Source organism: Heteronotia binoei, chromosome 1, assembly GCF_032191835.1.
Source record: "Heteronotia binoei isolate CCM8104 ecotype False Entrance Well chromosome 1, APGP_CSIRO_Hbin_v1, whole genome shotgun sequence".
Lineage (NCBI taxonomy): Eukaryota > Metazoa > Chordata > Lepidosauria > Squamata > Gekkonidae > Heteronotia > Heteronotia binoei.
Genome location: NC_083223.1, coordinates 207,871,633 through 207,896,906, shown reverse-complemented (window position 1 = coordinate 207,896,906; position 25,274 = coordinate 207,871,633). Strand labels below are relative to the sequence as shown.

The 25,274-nt window shown below is 45.6% G+C and overlaps 1 long non-coding RNA gene across 1 annotated transcript in view; it reads right to left on the bottom strand.

Moving 5' to 3' along the window:
• Window positions 1-1,380: 1,380 nt before the first annotated feature.
• The window catches only part of LOC132577381 (uncharacterized), a 50,815-nt gene continuing 26,921 nt past the window's right edge, over window positions 1,381-25,274 (bottom strand). Inside the window, exons 2-3 of the long non-coding RNA XR_009555824.1 lie at window positions 15,672-15,763; window positions 1,381-1,538 (exon numbers count right to left, since the gene is read on the bottom strand). This is a non-coding gene — a long non-coding RNA (uncharacterized LOC132577381). The remainder of the gene's footprint in view (window positions 1,539-15,671; window positions 15,764-25,274) is intronic.

Genomic DNA, 25,274 nt, shown 5'->3' with positions numbered 1-25,274 from the left:
TAAGCATGCTTAACATTGGGACCTAAGTCAACCTCTGAGCACTGACCCATAGGTAGGTGACTAATTCTGTCAAGTGTGAAGCAGGGAAAGAGGGGGGACTAGGCAGGCTTACAAGCTTTTCTCCTCCACCACAGAGGTCGCTTGGAGACCTAGAGCGGGGAAAGAGAGTGCAAGAGCTGACATAGTCACTGGAAGGAGGGATGGAATTAAACAGGGTAGTGCAGGGTTCTCCCTTAGTTTCATAGCTCTTGTAGGAGCTGTATTTACTAACTTTGGCGTCAAGGCAAAGACAGATGCATAATGATGCAAACGGTGGCCAGTGATTTCTATGGTGCATATGTTTCCTTCTTCCACTGGTGCAAAAATAAAAAAACCCTAACATTTCCCTATGCTAGTTTTATGGGGATTGTTATTCCCAACTTTCAAAAAGTCTCCTCCTAGCATAGTTGTGTTGTAAAGTGCATACATATATATTTTATCTTTCTGTGCAAAAAAAATTAAGCTTCTTAAGACATGTAATATTTGTTCATGTCTTGCAGCTCTCAAACATGTGACTTTTATTCTACGTGGCTCTTACGTTAAGCAAGTTTGTCCACCCCTGCTGTATGACTTCTTTTATTCAAATATCTTTGCTAAATGTTTGTGATGGGTAACAATATGCAAGTGATTTTGCTAAACTGTTGTGACTTAAATGGTGTAAATGTAAATAAGTTACATCTGCAATAACTAAACTCCACCTTGACCTACTGTTTCTGCAGGAAATGCATTTTAAAAACAAAATACCACAAATTTTGAAATCCAAGAGGTTCCAATATCAATTTCAAGCAACAGAGGGATGGCAATCTTGCTATCTTCCAATATCAGACTGCAAAACATACAAATTAAAACAGACTCGAGAGAATGGTTTATTTTTTGAAGGGCAAATTAAATGAATCCTGGCAAACCTTAGCATCTATATATGCACCAAATAAACAACCAAATAATTTTTTTACATGAAGTGCTTTTAGAATTGACATTATTTGGAAAGGGAGAATTTATAATCAGAGGTGATCTAAATTATATAGCTGATAGGAGTTTAGACAGATCCTTCTCTAAAAAGCATTCTCATCAAAATCTTTAAAAAAAACCCCACACCTTAGCAAGTTACTTGATGAATTTGGCTTATGCATCATTTGGCACCTGCAACATACTGCTGAGAGGGACTACAGCTATTTTACCTCATGCCATAAAGTCTACATTCACTTTTGTTATCTGTTGAGAACTGATGAAGGGCTTTTAAAATCTGTAATCTGAACCAATATAGGATCTCAAATATGGTCAGATCATGCCTGGATTGGGTGCAAATTATGTCAGAACATGAATAATAAACATGAATTTCAATGGTTTTAAAATAAATCTTTTATTTGGTCAATCTTTTTAAAAATTGAATCAGAAATCTAACTATTTTGAAATCAATTGCATAATGATGTCCTCAGAAATGTTGTATGGGATGCTATTAAGGCCATCATCCAAGGAAGACTCATATCTCTGGCCTCATCCTATAAGCAGGAAAAAGAAAAATACAAGTTAGAGTATTTTAATGTCATATTGTTTTATTGGTTTTATTGTTTAAATTATTAATTATATTATCTATTGTTTATCTGTATCATGGTTTTACCATGTCTTGTTAGCCGCCCTGAGCCTGCCTAGGCGGGGAGGGCGGGGTATAAATAAAAGTTTTATTATTATTATTATTATTACTACTATCTAATATTCAAACCTCAGAATCCCCCCCCCACAGAAACCCCACAAAAAAAGTGTAGTACTAAAATTTATAGACAATAATCAAAAGGAAAAAATTGGAGACCATAGGAGTATCCAAAATTTAGAAAAACCCTTTGTACTTAAAACAACACTAGCATCAGACCCCTAAAACTCTACACAAGTTATCATGGAAAATTAGACAGAAAATGTCATCTAAATGTGCTGACCTTAAAAACCATAAATGCAACTTTACCTCCAACTCTAGAGAAATTCTCAAGTCCTCCTCCACATACTTAAAAAAATTATACACAACTGAGAGCCCCCCCCCACCGTGAATTAGGTGGTTTCTAACCTCTTTTAGCTCCTTTAAGAAAATAACCCTGGAACATAAAGATCTCATGGAACAACCAATTAACACTTCTAAAAATGTAAAGAACAAGTCCCACCGTGGGGATGGTTTTCCTGGCAAATTTTATATGTATCTTCATTTATTAGCCGATCCTCTCACTGCTTCTTGTAACTATTAATTTTTCAAGGAAAAATCGCTCAAATATATTATGAAACTAACATTATTGTAATTCCTAAAAAAAAAAAGACACCACCCTGAATCCTACAGACCAATTTCATTAATGAGAGATGGTAAATTTGTCATGCCCATACTAATCACTTAAACACTTTCATTACTCAACGCATTCATTCCAATCAGATGGGCTTTATGCCATATCAAAATAATGTAAGAAAAACTCTTAATCTCATATAGTACTCCCATGCTAACCAGGCTGAGACACTAATTTTAGCACTCAATGCAGAAAAGGGTTTTGATAGGCTAGAAATGAACTATTTAAATAATCCATATGTACTTTGGCAATTTTTTTTTTGCACACCATTCAGCTACTCTCTCTGGGTTCCACAGCCCAAATCAATGTGAATGGCTTGAGTTCCTCACCATTTCAACTTACAAGGTGCACAAGACAGGGATGCCCGTTATCACCTTTGCTTTTGCCATTTCTATCAAACTGTTAGTTATTAGGAAAAGGACTGATATAAAAGGAATCAACATCAATGGTCGTAGTTTCCAAATAAGCCTATTCACAGATGACATGGTTATATATCTCACAAATCTGATTTATTTAAAAACGGGTGAGGAACCTCTGTCCTGAGGGTCGTATGGGGCCCTCAAGATCACTTGGTCTGGCCCTCGGGGATTGCTGGGCTGAGCCAAGCCACATGGTGGCCTCCCTGGGGCCTGGCTGGTCAGCAGGGACTGTGGGGCCCAGCCACGCTGGTTGATGTGGGTCCTTGAAAAGTCACTGTCACAGTTCAGGTAAGTTTCCCCCTCATATATTTATTTCCCTTTCTTTCTATTTCTTCCCTCCATTTCTTTGTTTCCCTTAATCCCTCTTTCTTCCCCCTTTATTTCCCTTTCTTCTCCTCTTTCTTCCCCATTTATTTCCCTTTCATTTCCTTTCTTCCCCATTTCTTTATTTCCCTTTATCCCTCCCCCCCCAATTTGTTATTTTCCTTTCTTTGCATCTTCCACCATTACTTTCTCTCTTGCTCGCTCTTGGACCAGCTGCAGTTTCTGCATGAAGGAGGGAGGGAAGGGTGGCAGAGGTGCGGGTTGGGCGCCAGCTACCACCAGTTCAATTTGCACTTGAGTATCCCAGATGGTGTGGCCTAATATGCTAATATTAAGGAATGTGGTCTAATATACTAATGAGATCCTGCTGGGTTTTCTACAAAAAAAGCCCTGGACCTAGGCATTTGCCTAGGGTGGCGGGTCAGGGGGAGGTGCATGCCAAAGTAGGCTCTCCCCACATGACTTCAAATAGAAAAACAATTTTTTACATTAATTTTGCCAGCCTGAATAGTTCTCTCTTGGCAGAGCACTGCTTTTTAAGTTATTAATTTTGTATGACCCACGAATGATGTCATAAATATCCAAATGGCCCTTGGCAGAAAAAGGTTCCCCACCCCTGATTTAAAAGGACTGGAAGATGTGCTACAGAGTTTCAGTCATATTTCTGATTTAAAAATTAATAATACAAAATTGGAAATATACTCAATAAAACAAACCTCATATGCCTCTGAATCTATCAAAACAAACTATCCATTTAAATGGGGGGGGGGGAATCATGGAATTATTTAAGTACCACAATAACTTTAAACTTTCAAGAGACCTAAAAATATGTAATTATACAAGGTTAGCCAAAATAATCACCTTTTTAAAAGACCTAAAAAAAAAACAATCAAAATTGTCCTGGTTTGAAAGAATGCAATTAAAACCAATAGTTCCCTAACCTGGTGGAATCAGCTCCCTATGGAGATCCGGGCTCTACCTGGCTTTAGCCTCTCGTAGGGCCTGTAAAATGGAGCTGTTTCACCAGGCTTTTGGTTGAGGCAATGGGTATCTATTAGATCGGTTGGCCTTCCCTACTGTACTATTGTACGATTCTGCTGCACCATCCTGCTATACCAGGGGTGGGGAACCTCAGTCCCGAGGGCTGTATATGGCCCTTGAGGTTACTTGGTGTGGCCCTTGGGGATTGCTGGGCTGAACTGAGCCATGTGGCAGTCTCCCTAGGGCCTGGCTGGCCAGCGAGGATCGTGGGGCCCAACCACGCTGTGTAGCAGCCTCCTCAGGGCCAGTCAGGGATCACATGGCCCAGATGTAGTGTGCAGAACCCTCCCTGGAGCCTGGCCGGCCGGCCGGAATTGCTGCAGGGCCTGGAAACATTATTGTCACAGTTCAGTTTGCACTTGATTATCCCAGATGGTGTGGCCTAATATGCTGATATTAGGGGATGTAGTCTAATATGCTAATGAGTTCCTGCTGGGATTTTTCTACAAGGCATTTGCCTAGGGCGGCAGGCCGTGTGTGTGTGCGAGATTAGGCTCTCCCCACATGACTTCAAATGAAAAAACAATTATTTGCATTAATTTTGTGGGCCTGTCGGGTCTTCGGTACCCCTCCCGGTCTCCTGGCGTCGCCGTTGCCCCTCCCGGGCACTCTGGGGCGTTCCCCGGAGGTCTCAGAAACAGGGGGGTGGGCGCTGGGTTACTTCACCGCAGGCCCCTGTTCCCCTCCTGGCTGTGCTGCGGCTCCTGTCCCTCTCTCGCGCGAGGCAGCCTCTTTGAGCATCAGCCAGCTTCCTCAGCGACCTCCTCCCTTCCTCCTTTTATGCTTCCCGACCCAACCTTCCCCCTTCCCGGGTCCTGCCCCTCTCTGGCTCCTCCCCCCTTCAAAGCCCCAGACGCCTGGGCGAGGCGAGCCAGGGCGGGGCTGACTGGGCGTGCCTCGGGCGTCCTAGCCCTCGGCTGCGTGCTGCGATGGGGCGTCTCGCGCTGCGACGAGACGAACGGCTCTCCTCCTCCTGGCCCGGTGCTGGGCTCAGCTTCTCCCTCTTGCTCCCCGGCGTCTTGCCCTGGCCAGACTTCGCGGACTCGGAGTCGGGCTCGTCGTCTGGGAGGCGCTGCTCGGGTGGCTGCTGGCGCCCCGTCAGTCAAGGTGAGGGGTGGGGCCGCCATGGGGGCTTAGAGAGGTGGGGAAGGCTCTTGGGGCGACGACGAGGGCTTGGAACGGCTGGCAGGCGCCGGGGGGTCTCCCCCCCCGTGTCCCTCGCTTCTCCGCCTCCTCCTCGAAGACCCGGGAGAGGTAGTCGGCCCCGGCTTGATGGTGCACTGTGAAGGAAAAGGGGAGAAGAGACATATACCAGCGAAGGACTTGGTCATTGGAGTCCTTCATCCACGACATCCACAGCAGGGGGGCGTGGTCCACCACCAACCGAAAGGGTTGTTGGTGAGGTAGAACTTCAATGCCCCGACAGCCCACTTGACCGCCAGGGCCTCCTTTTCTACTGTGGAGTACGCCCGCTCGGCGGGCAGGAGCTTGCAGCTGATGAATAGCACCGGGCGTTCGTCCCCGGGGCCCCCCTGGAGCAGGGCCGCCCCGATACCGGTCCCCGAAGCATCCGTGTGTAACACAAAGGGCTGGGAGAAGTCCGGGTTGCTCAGCATGGGGTCATGGGAGAGGCTCTTACGCAGCACCTAGGGTGACCATAATGTCTGAAGGCCAGCCAGGGACACCTTGGGGGGGAAGGGGGGAGGCAGGGGTGTCCCGGAAACAGGAAGTGACGTCACTTCCGGTGACGGCACTTCCGGTGACGTCACTTCCGGTGATGTCATGCCACCGCCGGAAACAGGAAGTGACACCACTTCCTGTGACATCATTTCCCCGCGTCACCCTGCTTATGGCGGCAGGGCTCGGGGGAAGCGAGCTAGACTGCTGTTCTTTTGAGGGGTTATAGAGTGTTTCGAGCCCGTCCCTGTGGCATCGGTCCCATCATTGTGGGACCCAGGGGGCCGGCGCAGCGGCCCGCCGAAGCAGCCTGTCACTAATAACACAGGTTGAGATGCAGGACAGGAACCCGGAAGTGACCGACAGGCTGCTTCAGCGGGCCGCTGCGCCGGCCCCCTGGGCCCTACAACGATGGGACCGATGCCACAGGGACGGGCTCGAAACACTCTATAACCCCTCAAAAGAACAGCAGTCTAGCTCGCTTCCCCCGAGCCCTACCGCCATAAGCCTCAAGGGGGCTCATTTTGCGGCATCTCCCGGCGGGAGGGTGGCACCCGCACGGGACACATATCAAATGAAAGAGGGGGCACAGGGCTATCAGAAACAGCCGGCGGAGGGAGTCGGGAGACCACCCCACTGGGGGATCCACACCCCGAAAGTGATGAAGGTGGCGCAGATAGAGCCAACAGAGCAAACAGGACAAAATAAATAGGCTGCATTATGCAGCACAGTTGAGAAAGTGCCTTATCCCATATACTGATGAAGTAAATACAGGATCTGAGAACAAAATTGCACCAGAAGACACAAACACAAAGCTCCCTTACACTGAATCAGTGCTTGGGTCCACCAAAGTCAGTATTGTCACATAAGAACATAAGAGAAGCCATGTTGGATCAGGCCAATGGCCCATCCAGTCCAACACTTTGCGTCACATAAGAACATAACAGAAGCCCTGTTAGATCAGGCCAGTGGCCCATCCAGTCCAACACTCTGCGTCACATAAGAACATAAGAGAAGCCCTGTTGGATCAGGCCAGTGGCCCATCCAGTCCAAAACTCTGCGTCACATAAGAACATAAGAGAAGCCCTGTTGGATCAGGCCAGTGGCCCATCCAGTCCAACAGTCTGTGTCACATAAGAAGGGAGGGAGCGAAGGAAGGAAGGAAGGAAGGAAGGAAGGGAGGGAGGGAGGGAGGGAGGGAGGGAGGGAAGGGAAGGGAAGGGAGGGAGGGAAGGAGGGAAGGAAGGAGGGAAGGAAGGAAGAAAGAAAGGAAAGGAGGGGGGAGGGAAGGAAGACCACCCCCTCCCGCCAGCCCCCCCCCCGCTTTCGGCCCCCACCCTCCCTGCTTACCTTCTTCCAGGGCGGGTGACGGCCTCTCCTCCCGGCGGCTGGTGCTGCTGGCGAGGCTGGCGGCGGCTGCGGAGGCCGGGGAGGGCCTCCGCTGGTCTCTGGAGGACCTCCAGCGACCAGCGCCGGCCTCTCCGCAGCCTCCGCGGGTCGGCGCTGGTCCCTGGAGGCCCTCCAGAGTCTCTGGAAGGCCTTCCGGGACCAGCACCGGCTGCTGCGTGGCCTCTCCACGGCCTCCGCTGGTCGCTGGAGGCCCTCCAGAGTCTCTGGAGGGCCTCCAGCGACCAGCGGAGGCTGCGGAGAGGCCACCGCCGCCGGGCCCCGCGGGCGGGGAAGGCGGCGAGTGAGGGAGGGAGCGTCCCTGCGCGTGTGCAGGGGCCCTGCGCACGCGCAGGGACGGTCCCTCCCTCACTCGCCGCCTTCCCCGCCGGCACCCGCGGCCCACCGCCTCCGGGGCTGGCTAAACCGGGACCTCTAAATGGTCCCGGTATAGCCAGCCTGGGAGGCGGGAGTAGGGGGCCAGAACCGGGACATTCCCGGGTGCCCGGGACGGTCTGGCCACCCTAGCAGCGCCTCAAATGCTGCGTCCTGGGCTGGCCCCCACTGGAGGACATACGGGCACGCCTTCCGCAGGCTGTCCGTCAACGGGGTGGCCACTGCCGCAAAGTTGGGGATAAACTTGCTGCAGTAGCCCGCAAATCCCAAGAAGCGCCGTAGCTGCTTCTTGGTGCGTGGGCGGGGCTGCTGCTCCAGGGCGGACCTTCTCTGGCAGGGGTCGGAGTTGGCCTTTCCCTACTAGGAACCCTAGATATTTTAGCTCCTGGAAGCCAAGGCGGCTTTTCCGCGGGTTAGCGTGGAGCCCGGCGGCCTGCAGGGCTTGGAGTACCTGGCGGAGGTGGAGCAGGTGGGCCTCCCAGGTGGGACTACACAGCACGATGTCGTCGATATAGGCCCGAGCGTAACCCTCGCACTGGGCTAGGGCCTTGTCCACCAGTCGCAGGAACGTGGCCGCAGCCCCATTCAAGCCAAAGGTATGCGCTTGAATTGGAACAAGCCTTGTGGGGTGGCGAAGGCGGTCTTTTCCCTGTTGGCCGGGTGCATGGGCACCTGCCAATAGCCCTTGGTGAGGTCCAGGGCGGAGAGGTACCGGGCCTCCCCCAGCTGGTCGATCAGGATATCGGCCCGTGGCATCGGGTAGGCATCGAATTTGGCCAGTTTGTTCACTTCCTGGTAGTCCACACAGAAGCGCACGCTGCCGTCGGGCTTTGGCACCAGGACCACCGGGTTGCGCCACTCACTCTGTGATGGTTCGATGACGTCGAGGCACAGCATCTCCCCTACCTCCCGGGCGATAATGTCCCAGCGCTTCTGTGGGACGGGCCTCCAGCGGGCGCGTGCCACCTGGCCTGCGGGGGTTACTACCCGGTGCTTGACCAGGGTGGTCAGGCCCGGCTGGTCGGAGAATACCGTCGAGCACTCGGCCAGGACCTTCTGCAGCTCCTGCCGCTGGCTGGGGGTGAGAGCGGCGTCCAACACCGGGCCTCCCCCGGCGCCCCCTGCGGTCGTCCAGGGCAGGGTTCCGTCCTGGAGCTCGCCCGGATCTTCGGCCAAGAGCCCCTGCTCCGGCCGCGCTTCCCGCCGCACCCAGGCCTTTAGGCTGTTCACATGGAGGGTCTTCCTTTGGCGGGCGCGAGGCCCGCACTGGACCTCGTACGTCAGGGGACCTAGGACTCGGGTGATTTGGAAGGGTCCCCGCCACGGGTCCCCCTGGTTCTGGCCCATCGCTCCCCTGTGGACCAGGACGTTGTCTCCCACCTGGAACCCGCGGGCCTTGGTGCCCTTGTCATAACGCCTCTTCTGGGCCTCCTGGGCCTGTGCGAGGTTCTCCCGGGCCTCCCGCCACACGTCTTCCAGGCACTCCTGCAGCTGCCTGACGTACTCCTCCGGGGCCTCTTCTGGCACTGCTCTGCCTTGTACCCACTGCTCTCTGAGCAGGCCCAGGATGCCCCGGGGTTGCCGCCCATACAGCAGCTCGAACGGGGAATACCCCAGGGACGCCTGGGGCGTCTCTCGGATGGCAAAGACCACCGGGTCCACATAGAGATCCCAGGCAGTGGGGTGGTCATATGCTGTCTTCCTCAGCATGGCCTTCAGGGTCTGGTTCATCCGCTCCACCAGCCCGTCAGTCTGGGGGTGGTGGACGAAGGTGAAGTGCTGCTTGATGTGCAGCGTCTGGCACACCTGTCGCATGAGGCTCGCCGTGAAGGGTGTGCCTCGGTCTGTATCTCCCCAGGCAACCTCACATGTGCGAAATAGTGCATCAAGGCCCTGGCCATGCCCGTGTCATGGGTGCTGGGGACCCTGCAGAAGAAACCGAGCCTGCAGAAGCAACTGTGCCTCTGCCACCTGCACCAGTGCCCCTGCCTCCTGCTGAAGAAGATCCAAGCCCCCCTGCCTCGCCCTCTCGGGTGGCTCGTGTGCGTGACCGCCTCCGTCAGGACCTCAGGGATCGGAGGAGGGCGGCACGCTCACAAGCAAGACGCTCCCTGAGCCCTGAGTGGTGAAAGGATTCTGGCCCTTCTAAGTGTGAGGATGCTTAAGTTTCGGCAGGATCCTGGCTGCTGCTCTGAGACAGCAATTAGCCCAAATGAGCAACAGGCAGCAGAGGGCTATATAGCTGTGGGCTTTGGGAGGAGGCTTTGTGGAAGCAACTAGTCACATACCTGACATCCTAGCATCCACTCCGGCTCTTGACTTTGGCTTTTGGATTCCTGACTTTGGCTTGGACCTCTGGACCCCCTGACTTCGGCTTCTGAACCTCTGACCTGTGATACCTGGATTACGATTCTGTTTTGGCGCCTTGGACCCTCCTTGCTCACGAGTTGCCAACCTTGGACCGCCCCTGGACTTTGCCTGACTCAGCCCCAGCTCGTGACAGCCCACGCTCTTCATAGTGGGGAGGGGGATAGCCTCCGGGTACCGGGTGGCGTAGTCCATGAGGACCAGGATGTAGCGGGCCCCACGAGGGGTGCGGGGTAGGGGCCCCACAAAGTCCATGGCCACTCGTTCGAACGGAACCCCCACTATGGGCAAGAGGGGCTTGCGGCTCGGCCCTAGACGCGAGGCGTTGGCAGATGCCGCAGGAGCGACAGTAGGCCTGGACCTCCCGGGCTACGGAAGGCCAGAAGAAGTTGGCTAACACCCAGGTAAGAGTACTCTTCACCCCCTGGTGGCCTGCCCATTGGTGGTCGTGGGCGCCCTTCGGGCCGAAGCTGTGAGGGACCAACAGCTGTTTCCCCGGGCACAGCCGCTCTTTTACCTCTCTGAACCACACGCCCTCTTCCCGGATGATTCGAGGCAGGCGCCGGCTCCAGCGCTCGTCCACGACCACCCCGTCTCGGACTGCTTCGTGCCGTCGCAGCGCCTTCGCGGACTCGGAGTCGGGCTCGTCATCTGGGAGGCGCTGCTCGGGTGGCTGCTGGCACCCCGTCAGTCGAGGTGAGGGGTGGGGCTGCCACGGGGGCTTGGAGAGGTGGGGAAGGCTCTTGGGGCGACGACGAGGGCTTGGAACGGCTGGCAGGCGCCGGGGGGGTCTCCTCCGCGCAGTCCCCGCCCGGTCTGGGCAGGACAGGGCCTGAATCATTCTCCCTCTGTGGAGCACTGTTTTTAAGTTGATAATTTTTTATGGTCCGCGAATGATGTTATAAATATCCAAATAGCCCTTGGCAGAAAAAAGGTTCCCCACCCCTGTGCTATACTATTTTGTTATACCATCTTGCTGGACCATCCTGTTGTACTTTTACTAAATATTTTAACTGGTTTTTGTGATGTTACTGTGATTTTATTGTAATCTTATTACTACTTATGTACTCTGCTCTGAGCCCCCATGGGGGAACAGGCGGAATACATATAAACTAAAAATAATAGCAAAAAATAATAATAATTTTACTACCATTTATAAACTATAATAACAATCAAGAGAGGCAGAACAAAGGCCTTTAGTCAAGGTTTATATCAGTATCCTTTCCATTGTGAGATAATCCCATGTTATCCTATCCAAACCTTAGGAGTTGTGAGGGAGGGAGATTTCCAAGAGGAGTCAATTGTGGACTTCGCAGCTGTGCATAATATAGAAATTAAATCCCTCTTTGGGTCATTCCACAGGTGTTGCAACATTGAGTCAGGGTGTAATAGAATAGAGAGTTCTGTGATGAAGGAAATTTGGCCCTAAATTGATGACCAAAAATTCAAGATGAGAAAGGGTGAGGGGGGGGGGGTGTCGTTGTTGATGGCAGACGCCTGAAAGAACTGCTCCTTCAATCTGAACAAATCGCCCTTCCTCTGGTTTTTGGACCTCATCCTGCCTTTACAACATGGTCAGACGAACCCTAGGTAAGTCTAGATCTGCTAGGGCTTCTCAAAATCTGACCAAATATCTCCGCTCAGGAGAACAACACTGCGACTCCCCTCGGGCCCCGGAAGCCTTAGAGAAAATGGCGGGCGAAAATTCTCCTTTGGCTGAAGGGAATGCTGCTCTTTCAAATCAGACTTTTTTTGAAGCCATTTTCAAACTAGAAAAAAATCTTTTAGCCCGCATTGCACAGGATGAACTTTAAAAACTTTATATTGTATAATTTTATTGAACTGTTGTTAGCCGCCCTGAGCCTGCCTAGGCGGGGAGGGCGGGATATAAATAAAATTTATTATTATTATTATTATTATTATTAAAACCCTATTCAGGATGAACTTAAAAAACTAAATGAAACAATCACTGATGTGGCGCAGACGGCAAACGCTGCTTACCAAATAGCCACTCAGGCACAAAACAATCTCACAGCTCTAGTCCAAGCTAAGGAAAAAATTATGGTCTTAGAAAACAAATTGCATGAACACAATCTAAAATTCAGGTGGATAGCAGAAAAGGCAGAAGAGCACCACGGAGTTCGCATTTTATTAATCAGCTGGTTTGCCTCCACTCTCAGTTTAGAAGATTGCGTTGCCCCAGTCATTGAAACCGCTTTTCGCCTGGGGCCCCTTACACAGCGCTCTGCAGACTTTCCCCGCAATATCATTGCTACCTTCCCCGACACCCGCACCAAGCAATGCCTCCTTACCAAAGCTTGTCTCGAGAAAGGGCTGTTGTGTAACAATAAACAGATTCTTGTCCTTCTGGACTTAGCCCTCGAAACTTTGCAGCCCCGTAAAAATTGTGCCTGATTACTTCATTCCTTATGGATAACAAGATTCGATTCCGTTGGTCTACACCTGTACAAATCCTAGTAGTGCATCAGGGTCAAAGTTTGACGACATCGGACCTTACCATGGGAGGGAAACTTATCGCCGCCCTCCATCTTGAGCGGCCTGACTCCCCAGCATCCTCCTCATCTGACTGCTCTGATTCCCATATTCGACATTCCGCAGCAGGCCAGGCATCCCCAAGATACCCCAAAAAGACCTGAGTCTACAGCTAGCTAACTTTATTCCTACTTACTCTCTTATTATGGTTTCCTGCATGCACAGCAGCATGGCGGGATTTTTGGACACTTTAATTACTCTAGGCCGGAGTTAGGTTTTTATATGTGGTTTATCACTGTTTTGGATTGAGAAGGGGTTGTTCCCCTCTTGCAACAAGTTATTTAAAGCTTATAGCAAGTGTTGATTTTTGCTACTGCAGAAAATGATGAGAAAGGTTGTGTGTTTGTTATATGTGGGGTGTGTGTTGGGGATTGGGGGGTAGATTGTTGGGGGGTTTTGGGAGGTGGGGGGACAGGCTTTGTCTTTAACAGTATGTTTTATCTTTTTTCACACTATACTTTTTGTCTCTCTCTCTCCACTTTTGTCACCTACTGTTCGGGTCAGGCCTGTTGGTTGGCTCTCTTTTCTACTCTTTTTATTCTTCTTTATCTCCTAAAGGTCGACTTGTATCTAAAAGGTTATATATTTCTGCTTATACTTTAGTATCTTTTCCCTTCCAGCTAGTGGTGAATGTCCATAGGAGCTCAGTTTTGACTCTTATCGTTTCCCCCCGAGCTATTCAAAAGGGGATCCCCTGTAGACACCAGGCCTTGTTATATAGCCACCTACTTGCTACTTGGGTTTACTACAACTTACTTAGATAGCTCCATGGTTTATTTCTGTATTTGTTTTTCTGGTATGAACCACAGGTGCTCGCTCGCCCAAGCTATTTATATGGTTATCCCCTGTATTACTACTTCTATTCTACTCTTAATGCTATTTGGTGCATACTCAACTAAAGTAATCTCTATAACAAAGAGTATTTGGAGGGAGAAATCTGTTTTATTCTTTATATTTTTTGGCTTGGCATTATGACTATATTGTACACTCTAGCCTCAGGAAGGAGGTACTTCGTTTGAATTGCAATATTGTGGTTGGGAGGCTGGAAAAAATGAGCTGGTCACATTACTCTATAATACTTTTGATGGACTCTCCAATTAACTCATTCTTTTTTAATTTGGCGATATGACAGGGGATATCAAGCTAATTTCTTTAAACTGTTGTGGCCTCAATAACATCATAAAAAAGAAAAATACAATCGGCCCTCTGACTTTCACCTGACATCCTTTTTTTGCAAGAGACTCATTTGAAGAACACGGGGCATCCAGTTTTCCGGTCCAAACGCTTTCCCCTTCAATTCCAAGCAGCAGGCTCATCCAAATCTCGTGGGGTAGCTATTCTCATCTCCAATAAGGTACACTTTTCTTTCCTGACCCAAGAGGCAGACCCTTTAAAGCGCTACTTGTTTATTAAAGGTCATCTGGATGGTTCTCTATACACCTTTACCTGCTTATATGCTCCAAATGACAATCAAATCATATTCTTGCAGGAAATCCTTGCCAAACTGTCTCTTTTTCAAGAGGGTTATGTAGTAATGGACACTTCCTTTGTCTCCAATATTTGGCAAATAGAATTCTTGCAGCCGTAAGAATATAAACTGTTAAATACTCATCATCCTTTGGTATTTCATTTCTGACTAATGATAATAACATCACCTCTGGTTTAAATTGAATTTGTGTTCAGTATTTCCTTCACAAATTCATATATTCTCACCCAATTTTTTTTTGTAAACTTACAAGTCCACCATAAATGATAAAACGATCCTATTAAAGTTCTACATTTCCAACATTTAGGTGAAATAGACGAATTAATCCTAGTTAATTGAACCGGAGTTATGTACCATCTGTGGAACATTTTTTAAAAATTCTCTCTATAACTTACTGGTTTAATTATCTTATAATTAATTTTCCACAAAAGTGACCATGGTTCCAGATCAATGTTCTTCCCCAGATTTTGTGACCACTTAATCATCAATTCTTTCACTACTTCATCCCCTAACTTTATTTGCATCCAATAATTATAGATTGTTTTGTTTTATCTTCCTTTGTTAATAATATTTTGTCAAAGTCAAAATTTCCTTTTGTGAAACCTAGTAATTTGTCTTTGTTAAATCTGGATGAAATCTGCATCATTAGCCACCAATCTAATTTTATCCCTCTAGAGTCGAAGTCCTCCTTCCTTAATTTGTCATTTTCACCTAGCATGTCCTGATATCCAATTATCTTAGAATAATCCCATAATTGTGGCTGTGTTGATGCCTCTCCCGGTGATAGCCACCTAGGCATTTTGTTATATATCTTCCTTTTAATTTTTAACCAAACATTAATTAGTGCTTTGCGAATCAAATGATTTGTGAAATATTTATAACTTTATCAAAGATTTCAGGTTTTCACGGCTGGTAACATCATTAGGGTTTGTAGACTCTTTCGGGATCAAGTGCCAAGAAGGTCTGAGCGCCTGCTCCGGCTGCAACGCCACTGAGGATGTTCTCCGCAGCTGAGAACGAAACGTCTGGAAGGAAAACTTTCTCCAGTAGAACACGGCACTTGATCCCGAAAGATTCTACAAACCCTAATTTATAACTTTTTTCTGTATACCACATATTGGCATGCCAACCAGCTAACAAATTGAATCCCTCTAGTGTAAGGACTCGTTTATTTTCCAAGATAATCCAGTCTTCCAACCACACCATCACATTAGCTATATAGTAAGCTTCCCAATCCGGGAGGCCAAGACCACCATTTTCTTTTTTTTATCAGCTAAAATTCTCCATTTGATCCTTGGCTTCTTACCTTGCCAAACAAATAACTTAACCATTTGATCCAATTTAACAAAAAAGTCTTTCCTAATTGCAAAGTTAATTGTTTGAAATAAAAATATCACTCTTGGAAGAATATTCATCTTAATGAGGGCAATCCTACCCATAAAAGATAATTGCATATTTCCCCATTTTTTCAATGAAAGTTCAACCTCTTTTAACAAACTTGCAAAGTTGTTATCATAAATACCACTACATTTGTTTGTCAGGGTTATCCCTAAATACTTCACTTTCATTTCCCTTTTAAACCCTGTTCTTATCTCTAGGTTCTGAACATCTTGTATAGACATGTTCTTTGTTAAAATTTTGGATTTCTGGAAAAAAACAAACCTAAATTCTGAATGTGGGGTTTCGAAACCTGTAATCTGGGATGCGTTTAAAGCAATCCTCCGCGGTAAGTGTATTGCCCAGTTCCGCAGGGCCTGTAAGACAACCCTCTTCCGGCTGGCCTATGACTAGCTGGTACAAGCAACAAGAAATCAGGTGTAGTTATAATAGAGGTTGCTGTCCCTAATGTCTTAAATATTTAAATGGTTTAAATGCTTTAAATGTTTTAAAATTTTAAATGTATTAATTATTTTAACTGATTTATGCTTAAACTGTATTTATGTGGAACTCCGTGCTGTGAGCCGCCCTGAGCCACTTGTTGGGAAGGGCGGGATAGAAATTATAAAACTAACTAACTAACTAAATAAATAAATTTCACTGAGTGCGGCCTACAACAAAAGAAGACAAACCAGATTAGCTTTACAAAACTCTATTCAAGAGCTGCAAACCTTACATAAACTTATATGTGCTAAAAAGGTCTAGAAAAAATTATTAATCAAATGCAAAAACCTGGAATTACTGGAGTTCAATACCATCAAGAAAAATCTTCTGTTTACTAAACAGTATTGGTTTAGTCATCCAAGATCTTTAAAAATTCTTTCATGAAAACTCAGAACAGAAATCGCAGATAGACAAATTCATTTAATTAGAGATTTGGCAAAGAAAACTCCTTCATCCCCTACCAAAATTCGGCAAATTTTCCAAGACTTTTTTCAAAAGTTATATGCCTCTGAAAACCCGGACTCATCTTTTATTAACAGCTTCCTTAGTAAACATGAAATTCTTAAAAAATTGGATACAGCTCATACATCTTTTATGGATTTCCCAATTACAACTTTGGAAGTCCTCTCTGCTATCAAAAATGCCAAAATTAATAAGACCCCTGGTAGGGATGGCTTTCAGTCTGAATTCTATACATTCTTACGCCGTTCACTGAAATTTGCAACCATGTCTTGGACTGTGGCACAATTTCTGAGAATTGGAAGTTAGCAAAAATAATACTCTTACCCAAAAAAGAGAGGGATCTCTTAGACCCAAAATCATTTCGCCCAATTTCCCTTCTCAACACAGATTATAAATTCTTAACTTCTATTTTAACTGTTAGATTAAATTCTTTTACATTCATAAAAACCAGACAGGCTTTATTTTGCAATGACAAATTACAGACAACATCTATCAAACATTAAATATCATCCAATATGGCAAAGTCCAACCATATGAATCATGCATCTTGACTTTAGACATCAAGAAAACTTTCGATAGCGTAAAATCCACTTACTTTCAGTTTTAAAAACAATGGAATTTGGCCCTAAATTCCTCACAATTATAAATTCTTTTTATTCCTCTCCAAAAGCATTGCTATATATCAATGGGGTCTCAACACCTGATTTTTCTCTTTCCTGGGGGATCCTGCAAGGGTGTCCCCTATCTCCTCTGTTGTTCGCCATAGCTATCGAGCTGTTGGCGAACTATATCAGACAATCTTCATCAATCCTAGGTTTTAACATCAACAATAATGAATACAAAATCAGCCTGTTTGCTGACGACATGGCTCTTTATCTGCGAGACCCCTTAGTGTCATTGTTAGCATTGCCTCCTTTCTTCCTAGACTTCAGGAAATATTCTGATTTATCATTTAATCTATCTAAATCTATGATTTTCCCAATAAACATTTCACCAGCTACTCAATCCTCTCTTACAGACTCTTACCCTTATCGCTGGATTAGCTCCTCATGGTCATACCTGGGAATATTGATTCTTGTGGATCTTAAAGATCTTCTTAAATCTAACTATTCCACTGTATATCACCAAATCTCAACAACTCTTCATTCTTGGAACTCTTTAGTTCTGTCTTGGATCGAACGGATTAATACAATTAAGTCTTTCATTTCCCCAAAATTTCTTTATTTTGGGCTCTTCCTATTAACATTCCCGTTGCCTTATTTTGAAAGGGGCAGGCTTCATTGACAAATTTCATATGCGATGATAAACCCTCAAGAATCTGCTTTGCCACTATCCAGAGACCTAAAAATAAGGGTGGGCTAGCTTACCCTGATTTATATCTTTATTATAAAGCTTCTGTTCTCTCTTCCATGGTCACTGTACCGTATACACAACCGTGCCCGTTGTGAATTCACATCGAAGAGACTCATATCTCTCCGTACAAATACCATGAACTTTTGTGGTTAAAGAAGAAAGATCATCCCTCCGGGATTATAATCAACCCATTCAATCAGGCTCTAATTAATATTTGGGACCAAGTCTGGATGGTCTTGGCCTCAGATCTATCTATTCTTTCCTCCTTTTTAAAACAGCCTTGGTTCCCCCCAGCTCTCCATTTATCTTCTTTTTACATGTGGGAGTCTGCTTCATTGGTCTTTCTTTTTCAACTCTTCAGTAATAATAAAATTAAGACCAAAGCACAGCTTGAAAACACAGCATCCATCATTTTCTTAATAGCTCCCTTTTCCATAAGACAGCCTTGAGACCTAAAACTGATTTCGAACATTTATTTCTCATTCCTCTTTAAAACCCAAGAGTCTCATCTCTAAAATCTATCGTATTCTCTTACAGCAATTTTGTACTTCTTTGCCCTCTTATCGTGACAAATGGCACCGAGAATGTAAAGTCACTCTCACAATCACACAATGGGAGGCTGTATGGGAATCCGAAGCTTGTAGAACTAACTCTATAGTCACATTTCAACAAAATTACAAAACAATGTCAAGATGTTATCACATTCCTGCCCACTTTGCCCGCATTGACCCTCGTAACTCCCCCCTGTTGGCGAAACTGTGGGCTGACGGCCTCTCCAGTCCATTGTTGATGGGAATGTCCGATAGTCAATTTTTTTTGGCAAAAAGTTATATCCCAAGTGGAAATCATATCTGGTATTACTATTTCACGTCAAGTTGATGTCATTATTCTCAACAATTGGCAATCTGTAAAGGCATCGGTTTCCAAGTTCTCTTATTATTTCACTCGTAACAGCTGCCAAAACTAATTGCTCAGAACTGCAAATCCTCACTTAATTTGTCTATAGACAGTTCGATCCTTAAAATTTGGGATTTCATCACGATGGAAAAAAATCGCTGACATTGATATTTTAGATCCGGTAAAGGTAGCTCAGAACTTTTATGCAAAGTGGTACCCTATTTTGGATAAGATAGATGTTGACATCACCCTTTCTTCCTCACTTAACCAGTGGGTAATCCATAAGAAAATTATCCTCACTTGACTGTCTCCTCCCTAATAATTGTGTGTAAGTGTAGTGTGTATTCATGTATTGGCTATTGAGACTGTATCTCATTGTTCCCTAAGTATATCTTTGATATTTCTTGTACAAATGTGTTGACTATAAATAAAAATTGTTTGTGGGGGGGTGGGGGAAGATGAGAAGGCAGAACCACCAACAATGGAGAACGGAACCAGGAGACTGAGACTTAATAAAATTTGACTACTTGCTAAAACAGGATAGACTCCATTGCAAAGGATTCATCTCCAATATTTATTCCCTTTTAATCTCTACTGACGACAGCCCTAATCTGCCATATCAAAAAAAGTGGCAAAAAGATTGTGGAATTACTCTACTAAATTTGCATTGGAAGAAGATTTAGCACTCTAAACCATTTACATCTAAAACCATTAATATTAACTTCTCTCCTTTAGGATTATGACAAGATGTTACATGATACCAATACAAACACACCATATAAACCGTACCACCTCTCCTTTATGCTGGAAACTCTATGGTGCATCAAGGTCCTACATTCACTGTTGGTGGCAATGTCCCCAAATCCAGGCTTTTTGGAAGAAAATCCATTATAGCCAGAAAATAACAGCTATGTAGTACTATTAAAGCCTGAAACAGTTCTCTTGAGCCTATGGATAGATCTACCATTCCATCAATCTGAAAAGATTTAATTTTTATTTTATTACCACCTGCCAAAACACCATTGGTCCCAATCTGGAAGAAAAAATATTCCTCTGATATCATGATGGTACAAGGCAATTTGGGATTTATTATTATGAAAATCTTTGACCATTTACAATATACTAAAAACCTTCATTACCAGTCCTTGTTTCTTACCCTTTGGTGGCCCGTTATAGAATATATGAATACCCTGAGTATCACCAAGCCATTGGACTCACATCTTAATAGTTTTATAGCCTCAATAAGATTGTAGACTTCCATTATCCTTATTTTTCATTACAATTCTCATGTTGTAAGTTCTTATACAATCTTCATAGTTGCATCTCAACTCTTTATTTTATGCCTACCCAGTACTATACTGTTTAAAACCATGCCATATGCACAAATAATGTGATTGCTTTGTTTTGTTCTATTTGTAGTTATTGAACATTTGAAAAACGGGGTTTTTTTCTAGGAAATTTCAGTGAAAATTATTAACAAAAATGTGCTAGGCAGTAGCAGTAGATACATGAATTAAGAAGCCTTATTAGACACAACAGAAAATGATAGCTGCTCTGATAGATTTACTTGGGAGAAGATATTCTTTTTTAAACTTTCATTTATGGTTCATACCATAAGTAAGCATATGTAAAACAAAAGTCAGACGCAGGGACTTCAAAACTGACTGGGAAGCATAACAACTCTATTTTGCAGACATATCTGTGGAACAATATGAAAAAGAAACAGCCTTTGGTTGGATCTCTTCTGAATGCAGGCAGAGATAGAAGGGAGTATCATGCACACAGTAATTGCAATGTATCCTTTGCTGAATGCCTTCAGTTAATTACATTTCAGAATTAAGTGAAGACTTGCACATGCTTGTTTAGTAACATACTCTTGTGAATCCCCATTTATGAGCCTCAAACTGAGGAAGAGACAACACTTACAGAACCAGTTGCTTGGAGCTGAAGGTATGAAGGGGGGAAGCGTTATTTTGGCCCAGGGTAGGCCGTCTCCTTTGAAGAGGCAATATCACTCTATGGAGAATTCAAATGCCTTAGAATGAATTCAAAAAGCTCAGCTCAAAGAAGGTGATATCCTGACGACATGTCCTCCCTCCAGTGTTTATCATATATACTTAGGTACAACACATCTCTTCACAGTGGAGTAGGAAGCAAAAAAGAAAAGAAAAAGCCACCTTCAGGCGGCAGGAATCTGGTGGCAGACAAGATCATTTTAAGTGCACAAGAAAATTTAGTACACACAGTGAGAAGATAAATGGTTCTGGTATTGGTCTGGTACAGATGTTACTCGAGGCTAGCCCAATTTATCCCAGTTAATCCCTGGCTCTGGAGTGTTTGCTTTCTATTTTATGAGAGAGATTTATCATGAACACATTACAGATACCTGCGTCTTCCCCCCTCATGACCCATATCTTACCTTGCAGCAGCTTCCCTCCCTGACTTTCTCTTTACTGAAGCTCCAGTAACAGAAACAGTTCACAGGTAAAAAGGAGAAGGAAGGTTAAATTTCAACAGCCAACAGGTAGTGCAAGTGAACCATCCTTGGCTTTTGCTTCCTAGTAAGCACCCTTTTTCTCCCCAGGTGCCCTTTGCCCTGTTGGTGTCATTTGTTATTTTGATTTGGAGAAATAAGCTATTGGCAAGAAAAAGATCCTGCACTCCTCATTGAAAACCACCCTTTGCTGTTAAAATCTGACACCCCACCCCCCAATACTTCTACATACTTCATGGAGACAGCTTGATGGATAAACATGTATGAAACTGCCAATGTAGTGCCCAAGGACAAAAGCATGCATTAGAACACAAGGACTGTGGGCTGATCAGGGATCCTCTGATCTAGCAAACTGTTTCCGGCAGTGGTCAGCTAAATGTCTTCAGACATGGAAAGACCTCACTCCTTGTACCCAGTGCTATAGATTTAGGGGCATACTGCTTTCTGAACATGCTGAAAAATCAATTAAGCCATTATTAAAGCATATACTGTTTAACAAACCAGAATCAAAACATATCATCCACAATGAAAATCCAGTGAAAGCCAAAGTGGTGCCACACTGATGACCTGGATTCATTTCCCTCCTCCACTCCCAGTTACTCTTAGCTGAAATGCCTTTCAGCATTGTTGGGAAGACAGTGTGTGGGCAGGGCTGGTGTGCCTGCTAGGTACCTTAGGCTGTCGCCTAGGGTAATGGCCCTTGGGGATGCCAAATTAGGCACCCCACATTACTTGCAGTGGCAAGGAGACAGGCAGGGATTGATGGCAGTAGGGGGATGGGCAGCTGGCATGGGGAAAGACTGACTGCTGCTTGCTCCACCCAGGCCTACTGGAGTGTGCTGAGTGCATGGCTAGCTGTTCTGCCTGCCCAGCCCTGTTTGGCTCCCTTGTTGGTGTGGTGGCAGCAGCTGGGGAAGGAGGTGTGCCAGAGGATACCCACCTGCCTGGTGGGCAGTTGCTGGGGGCTGCGATGCACAGGGCCAGGACTCACCATGCCAGGGGGTGGCAGTGGCAGGGTACTGGCCTGGCTTTGCCTGCAGGTGGGAGAGAGGAAGGGCATAGTCCAGCGGGCAGGGTGGTGGGGCAGGAAGTCAGGGGCGGGGGGGGGGGCCTGTCAGCAGAGGGGGAGACTGGTGGAGTGGGGGGCTTTGCCTAGGGCACTAAAAAGCCTGGTACCAGGTCTTTGTGTGTGTGGGAACTATGCTCACCACTAGGGATGGGCATGAACTGGGAGAAATTGTGGTTCATTTCATTTAATGATTTGTTTGCTTTCTGACCTGGTTTGTAGTTTCGGAGGTATTAAACTCACCAGGAATCTTCCACAGACTTTTCTCCATCTGTCCTCCAAGTTTGGCAAAGATTGGATTTGGAATGTCTGAGTTATAGCCCCCCCCCCCCCCAAAGCAGGTGCCCCCAAGAAAGCTCAGCTTCAGCTCTCACTGCCAACTCTTCATGCTGCAGAATGGGAGCTCCATGACTGACTTCCTGAACTGCCAATCAAGCTATGGGTGTTTCTAGGGCTCTCAGAAGTCTACCCCCAGCACTGCCTAGCAATTAATTGAATCAGTTCCAAGCTGCCTGGGAAAACAAACTGCAAAGATGAAACAAACAGAGCACCATGGTCAGAAGTGGTTCGAAACAATCCACAGATAGACCTGATTTGTGCACGAATCACAATTAATTATACGAGGAGTGGCTAAACTGCGGCTCAGGAGCCACACATGGCTCTTTCACACACATTGTGTGGCTCTCAAAGCCCCCATTGGCTGGCTTGGGGAAGACATTTCTCACTTAAAGTTGCTTGCTTTCTACCTCTCCTGCCTTCTCCCTCACCCATCTGTTTCTTTCCCTTCCTCCCATCCATCCTGTGGCTCTCAAGCATCTGGCATTCATGTCTTATGGCTCTCAGACATCTGATGTTTATTCTGTGCAGCTCTTTTGTTAAGCAGGTTTGGCCACCCCTGCGTTATACAGTTCATGCCCATGCCCTACTCACCATCTTGACCTCCTTGGTAGCAAGATGGAAATCAGATACAAATATGATAGATAAAACAACAATGAAAGAGCTGGCTAAAAATTCTGTACTTTTGATTCCATATCCACTGCCTTGAGTCCAAGGAGATAAGATGGGATGGAAAAGTTTGAATTAAAATGAACAAAAAGCAAAATAGCCACTTAAGACACATCAGCCACAGGAAAAGGTTTGAGAAACAACTACTTACTTGGCAAGACAAAAAAAAAATCAAATGTGAGGGAGCAAATGATAATTTCCATTTCCATTTCAAAAAGCCTTTTAAGATAACTGCTTTCCCTATATCTCTTCGTAATGACTCCATAAATTAATTATGCATTGTCTGCTTAGAACTTACAGCAAATCATCTTCATTGAGATTGCTGTTTTACAACCCCATTTTTATAATTGTTTGCTTTTGTGGAGGAGGGGGGGGGGACACCATGCATCATCTTGAAGAAACTTTTTTAGACCTCTTCACATTTGCAATTCTAAATATGAGACTACATATTCTAAATATGAGACCACAACTGACTTCCCTCTACTTGGGAGGATGTTTTCTTACCTGCTACTTCCTGTTCCTTCCTTTCTTTTAACCATTTACCAATCCATATGATGACTTTCCCTCTTAAATCATGAACACTAAATTTTCTTAAGGTCTTTTTAGAGACAGACAAACCTACTTTGGAAACTTGGGCTGAACTAAAACCTCCATGTTTCATTTTAAATGATGCAAATAAAAGATACTATTCAGGGAAGACTGTGTGTGGCTGCAATAGGCATTTTCCAGGAAAGCAATCCAAAGAAAAGAATGAGAAAAAGGAGGCCCTCAAAGAACACAGGGGGAAAAAATCAAAAGGTATTCCACATTTGCTGGTGCAAGCTTGGAGCAAACATCTACAATCTCCACCCACTGGTGGAAACTTGGAGCAAACGGCCACAACCGCCACCCAAGAAATACGACAGAGCACCACTTGCGTCTCCGCACAAAAGGAAAACATAGTGAATTCTTCAAAAAGGAATATCAAATTAAGTCTTCAGATAACTGTTTGGTGAATATGCATTCCTAGAACTCAAAACACTTTGGACCAAGAAACAGCATAGTGCTCTGAATATGGGGCGTATGGTGATCCAAACCTGATTTGGGGGTTCAGAACTTATCCTCAGTATTTGTGGTTGGATTCATTAATAAGTTACAAATAAGGAACTAGGAAATATGAATAAAGAACAGAGAACCAGATTCAGCCTCCTACAGACATGAGAATGTGAACAGCTTTCCAGACTTACCCAGCAATGCTTTAGAAAACCCTAATGGCCTCCCTGGCCACTAAAACCTCCACTAAGAAGCTGGCACCTAGGAGAGGGACAGGTGCTTGGGTGGTTTAAGATGCCAGAAGGCTGACAGAACTAGATTTCTTGTTGCAGAAGTCAGGCTGATTGTTCCCGCCAGTCCACTTGCCACAGAAGTTATAGTGACAAACCTGTCATTTAAAAAAAAATCCCTTTTAACACAATGGCCACGTTCCAATTCTCCATTACAGATTTTCAATCCAAATGTGTTTTGCATAAAGTGAACCCCTGACATTTGCCGTCATGCCAGACAACCCCTCCAGGTGCTTCCTAAGAGTACTTATCAGTCACTCCTCTTCCTACTTATGACAGCTCACTGCTGATGTCCCTTTGTTTAATTTGAAATGTACCCTAGATATGTTTAGATTGGCTTACAACCATCTTTACTCATGAGATCACTGGATTTTAATGACTCCTCCACCTCCTCTAAATAAAGGGTATGTTTTTCTTTTGAAGAAATGTGGCATGCCCATTTCATATACATGATGGTTTTGCTGTCTATGCTGAAACTCCACCTTCCTAAAATGAATAATTATTATTGCAATGCAACTAGAATGCCAGTTTTGCAGTGGTGGTTTTATTTTCCTTGTATAATCTTTTAAAAAATGCCGAAACAAAATTAGGTCATTTTTCTTCTGCCCATGAAGAGAGGGATTACCCCCATTTCTTCATTTTAGAGGCTTCCAGAGCTTTCCATAGAAACCACAAAATGTGAGCACTTTCTCCCCAGTCTTCACCTCACTGACATGCAGACATGCTAGAAAGCTGGGGCAGAAGGGTGCTGTCTCTTGTCTTTGGTACCATGTCACCACCTCTGG